Source organism: Macaca mulatta, chromosome 11 (assembly GCF_049350105.2).
Source record: "Macaca mulatta isolate MMU2019108-1 chromosome 11, T2T-MMU8v2.0, whole genome shotgun sequence".
NCBI classification, from domain to species: Eukaryota; Metazoa; Chordata; class Mammalia; order Primates; family Cercopithecidae; genus Macaca; species Macaca mulatta.
In genome coordinates this window covers 70,187,746-70,207,632 of record NC_133416.1, presented here as the reverse complement: position 1 = coordinate 70,207,632, position 19,887 = coordinate 70,187,746, and the positions used below count along the sequence as shown (strand labels likewise).

General features: G+C 40.7%; 1 protein-coding gene across 11 annotated transcripts in view; it reads left to right on the top strand.

Moving 5' to 3' along the window:
• Positions 1 to 19,887, top strand: part of PPM1H (protein phosphatase, Mg2+/Mn2+ dependent 1H) — a 288,801-nt gene that overhangs the window by 13,611 nt on the left and 255,303 nt on the right. The gene's annotated exons all lie outside the window — the stretch shown is intronic.

Here is a 19,887-nt window from a genome sequence, read left to right as displayed (position 1 = left end):
TAAATACAGCATGTGTTTTAACATCAGTAGCTACTTAGAAGTAAGGAAATGTACTTAGGAATTCTGAGTAATGGGACTCAAATCGTAAGTGAGGTTTTATGTGAGTCCCCTTTAAAATTTAATTTGGGAGGTTTGTTACCTAAGTTTTACTTAAGCAGAGTCAGGTTTTTGTTTGCTTGTTTGTTTTAGAGATGGCGTCTCACTGTGTTACCCTGGCTGGAGTGCAGTAGCTGTTCACAGGCACAATCATATCACCCTATGGGCTCAAGTGATCTTCCCACCTGAGCCTCCAGGTAGCTGGGATTGTGAGTGGCCAAGTTTGCTTCAGAGTCAAGTTTTAATGGAAATTTTTCAAGTTAGTGAACTTAGGGGCCAACAAGTGTGACAGCATTCAGTTAGCATTCATATCTTCGTCTTTGGCAGTGTGGTCTCTTGGGGTGGCCGTCTTGAGTGTGTGCATCTACATTGCTGGCTTGCAGAAGCCAGGCCTAATGGAGCCTTGCTGAATGCATGGTGTAATTAATCATCCCAGGGTTCTGGGCAGACAGACCAATTACTTGCCCAGCTGAGAGGACCAAAGTGGCTTTTGTGCTCTACTGTACTTTCAGGAAGTTGATAAATACACATTTAAGCTATTAAAAAATGGTGCATCTTTACCTGTGATCTTTTTCATATAAGTATAGGAAGGAAAAAAATCTTGTGATAAACTGATTTTTTTTTTTTAAATAAAAATATGAACGGGCGTGGTGACTCACGCCTGTAATCCTAGCACTTTGGGATGCTGAAGCGGGTGGATCACCTGAGGTCAGGAGTTTGAGACCAGCCTGGCCAACATGGCAAAACCCCATCTCTACCAAAAATACAAAAACTAGCCGAGTGTAGTAGCAGGTGCCTGTAATCCCAACTACTCGGGAGGCTGAGGCAGGAGAATTACTTGAACCTGGGAGGTAGAGGCTGCAGTGAGCTGGGATCACTCTACTTCACCCCAGCCTGGGCAATAGAGTGAGAGACTGTCTCAAAAAATAAATAAATAAATAAATAAAATAAATAAAAATGCTATAGATTATTGAGTTTCTATATTTAAGTGGTCTGCTGTGGTGTACTAATAGTCACTATATGCCTTTTTGAAAAGGTGATTGTTGACAAAATATGTTACACACAGCCGGTAAAAATAAAAGATGGAGTGTAAATGTTCAGTAGGAAGCAAATTGTAAGGTACAGTGACTGTGAACAGCCCATAACAGGGTGTCAGTGAAAGCAGGAATGGAAAACCAAACTGATATTAATAAAGAAGGGACTATTAAGAGTTTTTACTTCTTTTTTTTTTTTCTGATGCCGGGTGCCATGACTCATGCCTATAATCCCAGCATTTCGGGAGGCCAATGCAGGTGGATTGCTTGAGATTAGGAGTTCAAGACCAGCCTGAACAACATAGCAAGACCCAGTCTCCACCAAAACAAACAAACAAACAGTCAGGTATGGTGGTGTGCACCTGTGGTCCCAGCTACTTGGGAGGCTGAGGTGGGAGGATCACCTGAACCAGGCAGGTCAAGGCGGCAGTGAGCTGTGATCTTGCTACCACACTCCAGCTTCGGTGACAGAGTGAGACCCTGTCTCAACAAAAAGCAATTTTAAAAAGAGGATTTTTTGTAATATAAAAGAGGAAATAGCTATAGTATTTTGTTGTAAATAAGTAACCTATGACAATGGACTCTAAAAGATACGTTTGGGACAAACAATAATTTTATTGGCCTTTTAGGACAGTGTTTGCCCATAAGGTATGGTTTGGAGTGGAGCCAAAGAGTGAGATTAGATGCCCTCTTGGCATCTCTCCCTGTGATTATCAACAATGAGGCTATGCCACAGAGGACCATGCTGCTCTGTTGTTAGAACCAGGTGTCCAGAACTGGGCTGGTGACTCAGTCCAGCAGCAAATGGGAAGAAGAGAAGAATTGGCAGCTCTGACTATAGCAGCTGGTGTTTATTTATGTATTTTTTTTTTTAATCTTGGTGTTCAGCTGGGAATCACATGGGCCCATACTTGAAGTCCTGCTTGTCCTCTTCTCCCCATTTCCCTGTCATCAGTTTAGTGCTGACAGAGACTACCTGGCCACGCTGCCCTTTTGCCCCTTGCACACCACCTGAAGCCCTGCCACCTGCCTTGCCATCCTCAAAGGGACCACCCGATGTGATTCGTCTCTGGTTCTGGGCTCCATGAGGACTTGTGCTGTAAATTCCTCAAGTCCTGGTTCCCAACCTTCTCAACATCACGAGCCCTTTTATTATTATTTTTTTCTTGGATGAATTCCTTGTGAAAAATTTTGTCCAACAAGCTGTATTAAATAAGCATTAAGTTACTCCTATTAAAAAAAATTAACCGGATACATCGTGTCTCCTAATCAGCACGAAGGTGTAGTAAAAAATCATATCGAAACTGATAACATTTCAGCCAAAAGCAAAGGAATTAACCTTTGTGAATCTTGAGTACTTCTTGCCCACAATGTTTGTCATTAGCTTCTCCCCCACCCCCACCCCCCAATATTTAAAACAGGTTAGATCTCCTATTGCTACCTTCCCAGGTCTTCAAAGAGCCTAGACCACAAATGGGACTCTCTGCCCACAGGTTTGGATTTTGTATCACCTGAGTTACCAGCAAGCTATGCTCAGATGAGTGTCAAGATCATTGTTTGGGTTTCAGATGTGTAGCACCTTCCTCAGGAACATTATTTTAACGTCCCTGATGTTCTGTTTCTTGTTGAAAAACTGTCTTTTAATAGTTTTATTTTGTTGCCTTCCAAAGTGCTACAAGTTGCCCGAGAGGCACAATGCATGTCAGCTGCAAGTTTAATTAAACTCGTGCTGAGAATATTATTTTTCTAGCAGAGTTTGACCCTTCGGCAAAAGTTTCTGTTGCACAAATTTCTATCTCCACTGACTGTGGATGAGAAGAACTTAAAATTATCTTGAGATGTTTACTAATCTGTCAAAGTGGAGGAAGGCATTGGTTAGTCAGGAACTTAGAACATAAACTATCCATATATTCTATCACCTGTAATTAGCTTCAATTGATAATTTGTGTGCGTCTGTTAGTACATATCTACTTTCAAACTGGGATAATTCTATATACTGATTACTTTTTTCACTTCAAATGGAGTCACTATCTTCCCATGTAAACAAGTATTTTACTCTCTCATTTTTAATGGCTGCATTGTATTCTATTTATGGTTGTAACACACATTTTTCTCCTTGATGTTAGCCAAGTTTTTACTATTGAAAACAGTCCTGGGATGAACCTCCTTGTAGACAAATCTTTGCTAAGCTATAATTTGAAAAGTGACATTTTTCTGGGAAAAATACTCAAAAGGGACTTTCCCAATATTTCTTGTGACATTATTTAATAGTTAGAAAAGATCAGTGTTTAGATTGGAAATTGTTTGGGGAAGCGTTAGCTATACACTTTAATGTACTTTACCAAAGTAGTGTTTTGGTGAGCTGGACATACTGATTAAAAAGCATTATGGCTTCACTTTAATATTTAGGTTTAAATTGCCCCTTTTTTGGTATCATCATGCATTCACTGTGTGCTTCACATGCCTTAAGAGGCAAAAGATACAGAGGTTTTAACCTTGGGAGGCTCACACTCTTCTTGGGAAAATAAATTAATGAAAAGTTGAGAACCCATGCATAGCATGACAGAGGAGTAGCATGCTGCTGGGGTGGCACCATGATCAATAACTTGAAGGGGCAGCTTGTGGTAGTCTTGGCTCTTTCCCTAGCCAGTCTGTGGCTTCAGCAAGCAGCCTCACTATTTTAATCCTCAGTTTGCATATTCATAATGTTAGGTCATTGACTTAGCCCTTCCCAGCTGTACAGTGCTGTCGGAGTAAGTGTCAGCACAAAAGTTGGGTTCTTCTTAATTTCTAATGACTTTTCAGTGGGATACTTGTATATACTTCACTAAAAATTAACACTTTTTCTTCTGCCCTGTCTGCTTTATCTTAAATAAAATCTCTGAATATGCATTTTAACAAAAAGTGGAAGTGAATTGAAAATCTAGTTACATTTGATTCTATGAAACAAATGTCTAAACCTAACAGCATGAAAAACCAAGTATGGTATAGTGGAAACTAATCCCCTTGCTTAGAGGATAGTATCCTGCTCTCCCCACCCTTTACAGCATGAAGAGTGAGCACCAAGCACAGGTTATAATATTGTCTCCAGAAAAAAAATCAAAAAATAAAAATAAACTTCAGTAGCCTATCCTGAATAAAAAGAGACTAAATTTTTAGGCTTTTCCCCCAGAATTCTTTTAAAGTGATGTGATATGTTACTCTATTGTCCAGAAAGGATGACTTTAAGTATTTGCCTGGAAGGGGGATGTGCTTCAAAATCTTATCAGTGAAGCAAACAAAATCATGGTGGTGATGACAAGCTTTTCCTTCCACTTTGGAATGTCTATTTTGAGACATGGTTCTGTTACAGCCAAATTATAATTTGTAAGGTATGTGGATATCGAATTAGGGTCTACTAAAAGTTGAAAAAAATGTAAAATTGAAAGCTCTTACTGATCCTTCCAGGAAAAAAAAGAATGAAGATCACAACTAGATCTGAATTCAGTCTTTCAATTTAGCCTCAAGTTGTCTGTAGGTGGGTGACCTGAGGACATCTATGTGGCTGTCAGGATTGTGCTGCCACTTGGCACAGAGCTAATGTTCTCTCACTTTGTCAGTTAAATTGCCGCAGAAAGCAGCTGCACTTGATGTAATTTTAATCAATACCTTGTACTTGTACGTGGCCCTGCAGCCACGTGTCACTGTACTGCTCTCAGCATCTCTGACCTGAGTAAAGGACGCAGAGGTTTGCTTGAGGTTTGGTTTTGAAAATTCGCATAAGTCAAATTATATTTTAAAAGCACCAGGAAGCTTGCTTTGTGACCTATGTCAGTGCAAGACATTTTCATAATGTTCAGAATGGTACTGTTAATCAGTATTGGTTCTTTGGAAGTTGAACTTTCACATGCTCTTTTTTTTTTTTTTTTTTTTTTAAAGTAGAGGGTAACTAGTGGTCTGTTCATTTCAGATGTTAAGTGACTGACAGCTAGCATCAATAGCTCCTTGAAGGTCATCAGGGTTAAGTGGCTAAGGATGAATGACTGGGACTCTGCCTACATCAGCTTCCTCCCTAATGTGCTTTTGAATATTCTTCAAGGATTGATTTATTACTTTTCAGTAACTCCATTTATACCAGAACTGTTTCAGCATTCATTTATATAATAGAGTTCTTCTGATTTAAGTACAATTCATTTAAAACAGTATGCTCAAGTAATTTTTTTCTCACAGAAAAAATACTCTTGGTGTTTGCACTTAAAAACATATCTTTTCCTGAGATATATTTATTTTTACTATATCTCAAAGCAGTAATTTACCTCATCAGTAAAGCCAGTTTTGCAGCTCTGTTAGGAATCTAAACAGTTTATTCTATTCAGTAAATATCATTGGTTAGGTACTTAGAGACTTAAAGATGAACCATCTCTACTTAACATTCACACTTTTCAGACTGTATTATGAGACAGATACCAAAACAGAAGATGTTTAGATTGTGTTATGTTATTAAATGGTTTGATAGTTAAAATTGTTTATTAAAGAAAATAATGTATGATCAACAATGCCCATATTTAGCAAGCCATATTAGTTACAAGTAAAACTTAAGACTCTTTCAGCTAGGTTGACAGAAAACCATTAAATTAACTCAGTTTTCAGTCAGCTAACATTTATTAAACCTCCTCATGGAGTGTAAGGAAGGCTCTGAAGGTTAAAAAATATATTTTCTATTTTCAAGGGGTTCACAAGTTAGCAGGGGAGATATAGTGTGGATAACTGTAATATAATAAGCTACTGTGATGAAGGAGTTGATCAAATGTGATGGGAACCCAGCAAATGGGCACAGGCTGGTTAATTCTAAGTCTGGAGAAAATGGGAAGAGGTGAGCAAAGCTGACTGTTCGAACCCTGGAGGAACAGATGTTGTGTAGAGGAGGCACATGAGGGAGACAGCAGCATGAGGAAGGTCATGGCGGTATGAAAGCGGCAATTTCTGGGAATTAGAAAAATCTTTTGTGACTGTTTGTAGGCCTGTCAAAATCCCTGACAGGGCATTTGTGGAGCCTGAACCATCTGACACTAGACATACAATGATTCTCCCTTCTTACAGAAAGAGTGGGTGCTGGTAACATTTGACTGCTCTTTAGGTCTGCCAGGCATGTCCTCTGGAACCTCTCTGTGGGATTGGTGCTTCCCTTCAAGATGGTAGACGGAATCACGTCTGAATGTTGCCTCTGTATTTAGGACTCTTGCTGGGCTGCTCTTGGGTACACCTGTATGCTATGTATCCAGGATCGAAGGGGAAGTGGGAGGGACTTTCCTTCTCAGGTAAAACCTGCTGGGATTTGTCATGGATGGGGGTCCCAGGTGAATTCACTAACGACCATAATTTTTGCTACAGAAAAGGTACTAATCCCTCACTTGCTGGTTTGATCACCTGGAGACTTCCTGCAAAAACTCTGCTACAGCTGTGCCCAGAGCCCTCCAACCATTCCTGATTGAACCATGCAGGGAGCAGAGCCAGTGCTGGAGCAGACAGCAGAACTCCTGAAGGTCCCGCGTGAGGCAGAGGGCTGCAGGCACACACCACATATGCCAAGAAATAAAGAGCCACTGAAACCCTAAGCCAAGTTTCTTTTGTCCTGAGATTTCTAACTCATTGCAGTTAAAAGTCATCAAAGTAAGAGTCCAGAAGGCACCAACTCTTAACACCAACAAAAAACAAAAACTGCATAGAGGCAGGGACAGGGCTGAAAAGATAGGTTTGCATGAGATTGTGAAGGCCCTTGTATCTCATCATAAGGAACTTTATTTACATCATAAGCAGTGAGCAGCCACAAAGAATTTTTTTTAGGAAGCAATTATTGGGAATGACATGAAGTTTATGTTTGGGAAAAGTAGCAGATATGGGAGTGAAACAGATGAAGGGTGAGGTACAATGGTGAGATGGAGAAGAGGCATTGTTGGAGGCTTTCCAGATGTAAATCTAATAGATTGCAGGACTGTTTGGGAATAATGAAGAGATATGTTAGCGACATCTAGTGCATACCCTTCTTTCTCTGTGTGGGCACATGGGAGGCTTACACCTCTCTGCTCCCTTTGTAGGTAGATGAGTCCATGTGACTAGTTCTGGCCAGTACATTTTGAGCATAAATGAAGTGTCACTTCTAGGCTGATGCCTATAATTGTCATTGGAAGACCTTCCAGTATTGTCTTCCTCTTGAATGATAATGGAGAAGGCTAAATGTTAACACTCCACACAGCACATTGTGTCTTCCATTTCTTTCATTTGTTGTCGTAGTGTCCTGTGCCTTTTCCCCTCCATCACTTTCCCTCTCCCACAGATGTGCTAAGTCATTGCTATTGGGTAAAACAACACACTTCCTCTTCCAGGCTGCATCACCCCTTCAAGTTACTGGGTGTACTATTGCTCCCTTTTTAAGAAAATCTTCCCCTCCTTGTCTTAGTTTATGTTGCTGTAAAGGAATACCAAAGGCTAGGTAATTTATAAAGAAAAAAATTTTATTTGGCCCATGATTCTCCTGGCTGGAAGATTGGGCATCTGGTGAAAGTCTCAGGCTGCTTCCACTCATGGCGGAAGGCAAAGGACAGCCAGCATGTGCAGAGGTCACATGGCAAGAGAGGAAAGGAGGTGCCAAGTTCCTTTTAACAACCAGCTCTCAGGAACTAATAGAGCCAGAACTCACTCATTGCCATGAAGATGCACCAAGCCATTCTTGAGAGATTTGACCCCATGACCAAAATACCTCCCACTAGTCTCCAATTTCAACACTGGGGATCAGATTTCAACATGAGACTTGGTGGGGACAAACCAAACGACAGCACTCCTTTATTTCCTCCCTTATAGAAATGTATATTGGGCCAGGCATGGTGGCTCATGCCTGTAATCCCAGCACTTTGGGAGGCTGAGGCCAGTGGGTCACTTGAGGTCAGAAGTTCAAGACCAGCCTGGCCAACATGGTTAAATCCCATCTCTCCTAAAAATATAAAATTAGCCAGCATGGTTGTGCATGCATATAATCCCAGCTACTCAGGAGGCTGAGGCAGCAGGAGAATCGCTTGAACCTGGGAGGCAGAGGTTGCAGTGAGCCGAGATTGCACCACTGCACGCCAGCCTGGACAACTGAGTAAAGCTCTGTCTCACCAAAACAAAAACAACAAAAACCAGTATATTGAATGCTTACTTTGTCAAAAACTTGTCTGGGTGCCAAGTACACAAAGACAAGACAAACCTCTTTTCCTGAAGTTGTCTAGCAGGAGTCCCATCCAGCCGAACAAGCCACTGTAGGAAGGCTTCCCCCAGACATGAGCCAGGAGCTGAACCATAAAGCAGCCAGCCAGACAGTGGAAGGCTGGAGAGGAAAGCGAGTGTGGGTACATGGAAGGGCAGAGTAGGATGCGCCTGGGAAGCTGCGGGGTGCTCTCCATGCTTTGCTTCCACTTCAGTGCTACTTAGGAAAACGCTCACTGGCAGTGACTTTCTAGGTGCAAATAGTCACTTTGAAAATGTGCGCATCTTCCACATCCTCACTGCAACGGTAATTGTCGCTGCTCACTCTCTAGTCCATGAAGTCTTTTATCTCGTAACTTCTGGAGACTGCTTCAGGTTCTTTTTCTAGTTTTCTCACTACATTCCCTTTTCTTCTCAAATCTCCCTTAAATACTAATGTTCCCCAAGCTTTCCAGAACTTTTCCTCCCTTTCTTCCTCATCTTCATTAACAATTTTATCCATATCACTTTCTTTGGAACTTGAATTTACCTGTAGCCTTGCTTCTCCCTTAAGCTCTCCACAGGGTCCCCTCTGCTGTGATCATTCCTTCACTCTGCCTGCCCATACCATATGCTTTGCATGAGCCTGCATTTGTATTTGTTCAAAATGTGAGTATAAATTAGAGTAGCTGTAAAGGACGTGGTGGATACTCTGTGCCCATGTATCATCTACAAACTAATGGTTTTTGACAGTGCCAGGTGGAAGCAGTTGGATAATGCTGAGGCTTCACTGTGTCAATACGTAGGAACAGCTGGGGAACAAATCTGCTTTCAGTTTCTAGAGCTACGTCAGTCTGTTAATAAAATTCTCTTATCGAATTCTCTTGTAGGTACTCTGGGGGTATGGACATGTTCATTTGTCCAATTACATTGTGGTGGATTCTTTTTTTGGTTAATTGCCCTGTAGTGAGTTACTACCTGAGTTTGTCTCATTAGCTTTGCAAAAACATAAAAAAGATTGAGTCTGTATATTGATTCAGAGTTACCTTCTGGGATATCATAGTAGAAAGTTAAGTACTCTTGCACATTGTGTACATTTCTGCCAAATCTTGTGTGATGGCCATTAAGATGCTGCTCACCAATTCTCAGTTTCAAGTCTCCTCCTCCTGGGCGCACTGCTCTTCTCCTCCTATTCCTTCTGCCTCAGCAAGGGGTGACCCTCCAGAGTGTGGAAGCCCTGTCCTCCCTGAGAGGAGCCAACCTGAAATGGACGCATAGAGTGAATGAGAAATAAACCTCTGTTACTGCCACCATAATGTAGGCCACAGGTTTTATCAGTACTTAGAAAAGTAAAGTTAATGGTCGTTTGGGGAATGAGGGTGGTTCTAGATTTTACTGTCCTAGGCAGTAAGTTGGGACCGTGAAGAAATAATTTTTTCTACTAAATGAATGTTGTTAGCTTCATAAGTAGTTTTGCACTATGTTATCTGAATTTCTAATTAGAGTCCTTTCATATAATCACCACTTTGTTGCGTCGTAGGCTGTTGAGAGAATTGTGAAATGGATGCTATCGTTTTCTTTTTTAATTGAAAGGGGGAAACAGGTGAGTTCCTCAAAGATTTAATAAGGAATATCAGCAAATGTTGCCAACTGTTGTGGAAGACTCTGGGATTTAACAGGAACCAAGACAAGACCTGAGGCTTTGAGAATTAAATCTAGCAAAGGAGATAAGCAACCTAAGGATCAGGCAATAAGGTACACACAATGTAATGTGTACATTGGAGTACACATGTGTGAGGGACAAGATGAGAGGGCTACCTAACCTGAGTTCTGGTTTGGGGGAAGTTGTCCCGGGGAGATGACAGTGGTTCATTTCTTCAAACAAGATTTGTTAGACATCTAACCTACTTTGTGACAAGTGATGGGGCTGATGCTGGGGATGCAGTAGAGGGAAAGTGTGGTGCCTGTCCTTGCAGAGTGCACAAGCAAAGCTAAGACCTGAAGGATGAGTAATTAGCAGGAATCAGCCAACCTATTCTCTGAAAGTAGAAACTGATGTGCAAAGGCTCAGAAATAAGTAAATGCTGGGGTTGAAAGATGAGGCTCAAGAAGAGCTGGAGGCTGGAGCATGGGTGCCCTCACACACTGTAAGATCTCCAAACGGACTCGTCAGGTAATGCCGACTCGTACATTTAGGTAATTCAGGTCAGTAAATGAATTGTACAAGATAACAAACACATTTCTTGGAAATCTGATATGCAAGAAAAAATAATTAACAGTTTTGAGCACTACCTTTAATTTAAAAATTTGTTAAAGTAAAAATTGCCTTTTGGGATGTTAAGGAGGACTTTTACATCGTAGGGTTTAAAATTTTGACAAACTCGTGCAATTTCAGATCTTGTCATATTGTTGGGGGAAATATCTTTCTGATGATCACAGTGCCACTCTGCTCAGTTTTTACTAGCCCTACTCAGACTTTGGAGTGCCGTGTAGGGACCATATATCTGATATAGATATCATTAGACCCCCTGAAGAATACCAGTAATTTGTATTACTTCCAGCTTTTCAGGTTTTTAGCTGATCTGCTTTCTAGTCCTTGGGAAGTAGGTAGTGGTGGTGAGATTTCATGGCCACTGGAGATTTCCTGTCCCACATTCTCTTGTTTTTGTCCCCAGTTTGGGGAGCCTACCACATTGTAGGTACTCAAATATTTACATATTTTTTTTAGTTTTTATCATGAATCTTTATTTAAACCTTTCATTATTATTTAACATTTCACCTGTGAGTACTTTGTATTCTGAACTAGAGTAAGCTTCGTTGCCAGCAGCTGCTTTGTACACCTCAGATTTGCTGGCTGGTGCTCCAATGACTTGGTCTGATTCTTCAGATAAAACAAGGGAGGGAGATGACAGTTGCTAATGCATGGGAGAGGCAGGAGCTGGTGACCAGTTTTCTTATCAAGAGATATCTCTAAGCAACTGCTAAGCCCTTCCTTCATCAGATAATCCTCTCAATCATGGTGTGTGAGCCTGGATAAAGTGCCGTAAGTCAAAAGGATATAGACTTGAAAGGAATTTTCTCTAAAAATTGTTATCACAGGCATCAGATTTCTGAATCCAATATGCTGAATTATTTTTATATAAATGACCTAAATACATTGCTTCATAGAAAAAAAGAAATAGAGAAAATGTCCAAAGAATTAGTATCTTTCTCTCTTTGAATGCCCTCCTGCCAATACCTGCCCCTGGTTATGTGACTGAAAAGTTCTCTTGAGGGACTGATAATCTTCAGGTTATTCAAACTTTTCCTGAACTACAAAAGAATACGAATAGGCACATCTTAAACTGATTAATATAAATAGACATAAGCATCCCATTGTATTCACTTAATCACAATTTGAGAATGTGACCCACAGCACCAAGTATATGGTCTTGTCTCTTTCCAATTCCCTTCCATCCTCCCCTCTCTCCTGTGCTCCATCCACACTCATTCTTCTGCATTTTCTCCAATCTGTTGTCATGTTTCTTCTCCACTCCAGGCTTTTCGTGCATACTGGTTCATCTGTGGAGAATGGCCTCCCCACCACTCTACCTGGTTAACTCCTGCTTAGCCTCAGGTTTCAACTTCAACAGCCCTTCCTTGAGGAGGCCATTTCTGAACCCCAGGATACATTACCACCTCTCTGCAATTAATGTTATTAAAACCTCCATAATCTTCATCACAATAGTTAGTATTATAATTATGTCATTCTTCAGTTCCACAATGGTATCCATTATAATACACACTACTGACTTGCTTTAATAATACTTTTAAGACTCATTCTTTTGTTCACTGCCACATGCAAAGGTGGTGTTTTAAGTGCTGGGAAACGGTGAGCAAAGCAGTCTCTGCCCACAGAGAGCCTCTATTCTAGTGTGTGAAGCAGATAATTTGCAAATAAATATGTAGTGTGATGACAGCTACCTGTAAGCGCAGAGAAGAGTCTGAAGAAGGAGACAGACAAAAAAGAGGGCCATGCTCCTTCACAGGGGGTGTCAGAGAAGAGCCCTCTAGAGAGGTTAGTTGTTGACCTGAGTGAAATCAGAGAGTGACACACATCAACAGATGGGGGCTTAAGAGTGTGCTGGCAGCAGAAATCAGATGTGCAAAGATGCCAAGATTGGGATATGCTTGTTGTGTTTGAGGACCAGCAGGGAGGTGAGGGTGGCTGCGGAGAAGGGAGCAAAGGAGAGGGAGATGGGAAATGAGGGTCCAGAGGAGGTCAGATGGCTGAGGCCAGTGACTGCCGAGATGGAAGGTCAATGGGAGGTTTTGAGCAGAGGAACATGGGAAATTGTTTTAGAAGGATGGCTTTGGCCACCATGTGGGAGGTAAATTGTAGCTAGCAGGGGCAAAAGCAGGAAAAGCAGTTGAAAGCTTTTACATTACTCCGGGTACAAGATGATGTCAGTTTGGGCCAGGATGATAGTACTGGAAGGAATAAAATGCAGTGGGATTCTGGATATAGTTTGAAAAGAAAGATGACAGGATTAACTGGTGAACTGAGTGAGAAAAAGAGGAGCCAAAGATAATTCTGGATTTTCAGCCTGAGAAACTGGGTGAATAGTGGTTCCATTTTCTAATAGTTAAGAAGCCCAGGGGATAGGGTGGGGTGGGGAACTGGTGGGAAGTGGTGTAGTGTTGTCCTTAAAGGAAAGGTCTCCGGAGTCCATTGGCCCAGGTTCCAATCCCAAATCCACTCCTTCAAGCAGATAGTTAATGCCAGTTTTCTCATCTGTAAGCCAGGGATTAGTCATAACTGATTAGGTGCATGTGAGGATTAAATAGATAAGGGAAAATGTTTTTCTTAGAGGTGAGCATGGTCCATAGTTATTTGTAATTATTTGTTTAATGTCTACCCACTCTACCGGAGGCTCCTTCAGGGTATGGTCTGCGTCTCTTTTGTTTACCCATCTATTCCCTGCCCTAGCATAGACTTGGCACTTAAGAGGAGTCCATTCTTTCAGGTGGTTGCAGCCCCAACTATGATACAAACCATGCTTTGGCCCCTCAGCCAGCATATTTGTGCCATGGACTTTTACCCAACCGTATATGGCATTCTTGGTTGGTTTTCTCCACTTGCATAATATTCAGAGTACAGATAGTAAATAACTTTTGGTTAGTAAAAAGTATGCTTTTCTTGGGTAGGATTTTAAAAATAAAATAAAAATAAGCAAAACTCAACTTCTAATGACCTGTCATGCATGCATGATTTTGATTGTAAAAGTCAATAAAGAGGTTGTCCTCTACTCGTCCTTAATACTTTTTAATCTTGTGTACTACATTTTAAAATAAATGGAATGTTAATTTCTTTTCTGCCTTGAGCTTTTAAAAATGATCTTAATTGATGTTGCCCTGATAGCTTAAGAGGCTGGTTTTAAAGCCTTTACACTCTGTTCTGAATGTCGAGAGAGCATTATAAGGACAGCCATGAAGGGGAGAGGGGGCGCTCTGTCAGCCTCTGGGAGTTGCATTGGTTGTTAGGCACCTTTTTCCAGACCTGAAACTGAAGTGCAGACTGGTATGGAGAACTTGTCACATGTGTGTGACTGGTAGAAAACTTAGGATGAGTTCCTCTTTTTGGTACAGGTACACATTTAAATTCTCCAGGTCATACAGAGCACTATTGAGATTCAGGCTGGAATGATACAGCTCTCTGTGTAACAAGTACTTACTGGATAAACAAAGGAGACTTAGACTAGAACATTTTTATGTTGCTTTTTTGGGAACTGAGTTTCAGAGTTGAGGTTTTTGACTTGGCAATTCATTTGAGAAAGAACTGCTGACAGGCAGTCCCAGTAAAAAGAGTGGGGCAGAGAACCCAAAGGCAGCACGGGACAGCGGAAGAGCATACTGGGTTTGGTGGCAGACGTGAACACAGGTCTGAACACTCAAACTGCTCTCATGTCCTTGTACAATTTGCTCATTTCTGCAGAACTCCAGTTTCTCCATTACTAAAACTAGGGTAATAATATCCAGCTACCAAGATTCATGATGATGAAATGTAATGATCATGGAAATCTCCCTCTGCAGTGCCTGTCACATGCTGGTGCTCAATGAATGCCATTTGCTTTGTTGCCTTTCTCCCATAAGTGAGCATTTAGATTGCATGTCTTAGATGGGGGGTGGAAGAACAGGGAGAAAGAATTGTAGAAAGAATAATATCAGCCTTTCAAAAAGAAAAACATTAAATTTGCAAGGAGAGTAGTTGCCAGGGATAAACCCAAAGATTTGGAGGTGATCGATCTTGTTTGGTTTAGCTCCTCTAGAGGAAATGGGTCAGTGGACTCTTGAGAGCATTTCTCAGTTCCACTTTCACCCCTCTCCATGTCTGAAACTTCACCATTGTATTTAATTGTTCTAGACAAATTTGTATTCTTTGTCATTTCAGATTCATTTTATTTCAAAGCTATAACAGAAGGAACGTGTTGTTATGCTATACATGTCTGATTGCATTTATACAACAAACTGAGCCAGGTTCTATTGTAGTTCATTTCCCATTATCCCCCTGTCCTGCTTTTAATATGGAAGAACTCTTATCAACTGTGTAGCATTTCTATCTCATATCTTCTTCTATTGTTGCCTCTACCTTTTGTTTCCCTTGGGGTCATTGTGATGGAAGAAGTGGATAACCGTGCTTCTGAATAGTCTTTCATGTGAAGAAATACAGTTTACTTCTCTGGACATCCTGTTGGTGACCCACTTTATGTATTCTTTAATGTTCTAGGGGTTTTTGTTCATGGAGAGAAGCACCTGCTACTATATGTAATTTAGTGCTCAAACTATTAAATTTGTATGTAAAACCAAGCTTTGAAAATCAGCTTCTGAAATCTATTTGAACATGGATCACTGACTGAACTCTTTTAACAACTTAAACTGCAATGATGATTCTTTTAAGGCCCCTGACACTGGAAACAGCACACAAAGATCCAGTGATTATGAAACATATAACATACTTAAAGCTGTTGTAAAATACCAATGCCGTCATGGTTCATTTGTTGTTTACTTTCCTAAGTTTTAAATTTGTCTGTTTACTTTCCTAAATTTGTAGCGACATATATTTTGGTAGTGTCCAGTGTTAGAGCAATGTGCATTTTGAGACTTTTCTACAGTAATTTAGTACTAGTACATTTCCACAATTACAGAAACTTTATTAGAGCCAGAAAGATAGTCTGACCAGCTGACCACTGATCTAGTTATTTTTTGCCATCTCTGGCTTCATCAAATCCAAGCCACTGGGCATCTGGCTAGGCTCCATTTTATATTTGTCCACCATTTGTTACATCAATAAGATTTTGGAGTTACACTTTCCACACAAGTTCTAGATTTTTTGCAGCATGGTGCTTCTCCCAGAATGTTTTCTTTTCCAAGTTTTGCTTGGCTGGCATCTCATAGTCCATTGCCCTGCCCTCCTAATCTTTGCTTGGTTCTTTGCATCATTAGAAGCTACCATATGATCTATTACTATCTCCATTAGTAAGACATGTAAGGGGTATTATCTCCTAGGATATGAGGGATGAAGTCTGCAGTTAATGCACCTCTTAAAACGTTTAGAGAATTCGTCATCTTGACACATTTCGATTTTCTTTCCCCCTGGTTTTTAAGTATGTTAAAGCCTTCCTGTTATTGGTCTACTGTCTGTCTTACCGAGAACTAGTATTACTAAGTTCCCAGTGTTCACTCTTCTCTACTTAAATAGGTAAATATTTAATAGAAGAAACAAAACACCTAGCACTCTTCCATTTATTAAAATAAAGTGGAATGGATACTCTCCTCCTTTCTTTTGCATGATAACACCTCATGTGCTTTATATTAACTTTTTCATATGTGGGATATCATGAAATCATGTCTTTCATATTTAGATTGCCTTAGTACTTTTGATGCCCACATTGTCCCATCTTGGCCAGTGATTTGTCTTTTCATCACTACCCCTGAGCTCCATGAACATCTTCTACCTTTCTGCTAGCCACATGTTCAGCCTTGTCGATCCTTAACCTTCCCTGCCCCAAGATACGGAATTACCCTCTAAGAATCCCTGGCTTCTTTCTCTGGAGAACAGTTTGACACCAAAGTCTAGGTGCTAGTTTTATTTAACAAGTACTGACATGATGCTCACTGTGTGAGATACTGCTCTGAGCTCTCTGCCAATACTGTCTCGTTTAATTGTTGTAACAACCCTATGAGATGGGTACTGTTATCATTGTCACAGAGTAAGTGGCAGAGCTGGAATTTGAACCTAGAGGGACTGGCTTTCAAGCCCCCTCTTAGCACTAACCCTGTTATTAGGAGTGAGTGCTGCTGGCCTGGGAAAAGGCTGCCATGGCTGTTAGGCTACATCTAGGTCAGAGCTGAAAAAAAAATAGCCTTTAAAGCTTATAGGTTTGCATTGATTTTTTTCTAAGAAATTAATATTTAATATACTAAGATTGATTTTGGGCATGTTACTATTTTACATACTATTAAGGATGAGGGAAAGACATTGCAGACTTAACTGAGACACAGTCCACATGCTGCTGGTCCTGGTGACCCCTGAATAGCTCACACCAACCTCTGTAGCTTTAAAATGTCTTTATTTCGCTTCAAGGGTGGAAATTCCTCCTGCCTTTACTTTCGTTGCCTGGCATCTGACAGCAATCCTTTTGCCCATATCTCATGACAAAACGTATGGCACAGTTCTGTCTACTGGTCAATTTCTTCCTTAGAAGGGCCCGTGAAGCCGTCGGGTGCAGCATTGTAAGAAAATATAGGATTGTGTTCATTGATCTATAAGAAATATTTACAGGGAGTTCGAGGTCAGCCTGGGCAATATGGAGAAAGCCCATCTCTACACAAAATAAAAGAAAATTAGCCGAGCATCGTGATGCGTGCCTATGGTCCCTGCTACTCAGAGGCTGAGGTGGGAGGATTGCTTGAGCCTGGGAGGTGGAGATTGCAGTGAGCCAAGATCATGCCACTGCACTCCAGCCTGGGCAACAGAGTAAGACTCTTTCTCAAAGAAAAAAAAAAATAAAGAAAAATATTTACAAAGAACTAATTTTGTACCCCACAGCTCTGTTTGTGGGCCTTTTTGTTACTAGATCACTTTTTTGTTTTAATACTTAATGTAAATGTAGCCTTTTTGAAGGCTTTTGCAATGGTATCTCAGTTCCCTACAAGAAATACCAACAGTGAATGTAATTTCTTTGAAGTGAAGGCAATATGAACAGCCTTAACCATTTCAACTTTGTATTACATTTCTCTATCCTGTTCTTTTCATGGTATGAGGTTTCATCAATCACTAAGATTTGCTACTACAGGATGACTCCAAAAAAATAAATAGACCCTTTCAGAAATGTATTACCCATTAATTAAATATGAACATCAGTGTATACCAAATTTTACAGCTGCCTTTCTATTTCTTAGTTCTCTTCTAGAAACTGAAGACTCCCTTACAAATATATTTTGACAGAATGTTCATATATAACCTAGTTATTGAATAACATTGAAATGTTCAATTCTTTTAGACCCCACACCCCACTCCCCTGCCCCATGACAACTAGACATAGTACTGGTTACTTAGTACATATAAGGTTTGCAAGTCTTAAGTAAAGTTGATTATTTGTGTCTTATGTTTTCTACCATTGAAGGAATTTCAATGGTAGAAACTTTGGGAGTGGGTGGATATTTTCCATCATTTTCTGTCTGTATCTAAAATCACAGAGTTCTTGTGCTCAGTGGTTAAGGGACACCTGGCCCTCAGGCCTAGTTGTTACTTAACCAGAATTAAGTTTATTCATCATTGTTATTTTCCTGTCCCTTCCTTCAAATATCACAAAAGCATTGAAATATGGAGGATGAGATTCATCAAGGGTGGAAGTCTTGAAATAACATTTCAGGGTATTTCTGGACCATGCATGTGCTTGACTTCCTGTTGCTTTGTCTTTAGCCAAGCTCTGTGTTCTCCTTTTAGAGTTTTTGCCACTGACACGCTTCCACCCCTTCACCAGCTGTTTTATCTTAATCTTAAAAGCATTAAAGAAGCTTTCAGACTTGATGTGGATGGAGGCATGTCTAAAGAAATGAACTGCACCAGCTACTTCAAATGGGAAAAACTTGGAATCTGGTAATGTCTGAATGCAATGGCCATAAAGCTGGACTCTTGTTAGTGTATTATCTTTTCTGTCCTTGTGTCTCAGGAGGGGGCTACAACTCATCTTACATAGTGAGTTGTCCATGTTGGGCAATATAATCGTGTCCTCTGAAAACCAGCAATTTGGGTATTACCTAAGTACCTCGTAAAAAAAGCAGTCATCAAATACTTAGTCTAGTGATGTTAGTTCAACCCATTTGATGGGGCAGTATTCCATTTGCCATAGGAGATAGGCCTGTATGATTGTCTAAACTGTGGCTGGATGTTTCAAATCACAAGTGGGCCCTCCATCTAGAGTAGGGCCTCACTGCAACTATTTCCACTATCATTCTTAGTACTACTCATAATTATTACAGTCATGAGAGCCTCAACCTGTTATTGAGCCCTGTGCCAGGCATTGGGCTAAGGGTTATGCATATATTATTTTAATCCTTAAAGTAATTCAAAGTCAGGATTGTTACCATGTAGAAGAAGAATGGACCCTTAGAGGTTAAATGACTTGTCCAAGGCCTTAGCCAACAAGGGGAAGAGTCAGGATTTTGACCCAAGTAGGCTACCCCCAGGGGCGGGGGTACTCCATGAGAGCCTTATCAGGCTGTGCTGAAGAGGGCTGAGTCCTGGGGTCCAGAGCTTTGTCTGGAAAATGTTCTGGTGTTGGGCAGTCACAAACAGTGCTAAAGTATCTCAACTTTGTAAACTGTTTTAAAAATCCTAAATCTTTTTTAAAAGCTTTTATTTTTATTTAATTTAATTTTTTTTTTTTTTTTTTTTTTTTTTTTTTTTTTTTTTTTTTTTTTTGAGTCAGAGCCTTGCTCTGTCACCCAGGCTGGAGTACAATGGTGCAATCTCGGCTCACTGCAACTTCTGCCTCCTGGGTTCAAATGATTCTCTTGCCTCAGCTTCCCAAGTAGCTGGGATGACAGGTGCCCACCACCACGCCCAGCTAATTTTTGTATTTTTAGTAGAGACAGGGTTTTGCCATGTTGGCCAGGCTGGTCTCGAACTCCTGACCTCATGATCTGCCCTCCTCAGCATCCCAAAGTGCTGGGATTACAGGCATGGGCCACCGCGCCTAGCCAAAAAGCTTTTATTTTACAGTGTTTCATATATTGGTTAGTTATCCCTCTGAATCGGTTTTAGAGGAACCCTTTAAAGTAGGCAAACCATGTTACTGATAGATTATTTCATATTTGTTTTCTGTTTTATTATCCCATTTTATTCTAATCTTAGAAGCTAATGTCAGAATTAGTAGCTGGTAGAACTTGCCCTCCTTGCCTTCATTGGAAACCAAGTCCTTCTCGCACTTGCCTCCTGCAGGTTCAAGGACAAATGTCATTCAAGAGCCCAGGGATGCCTGGAGCAGAGGCTCTTTCTGCTCAAAGCTACCTG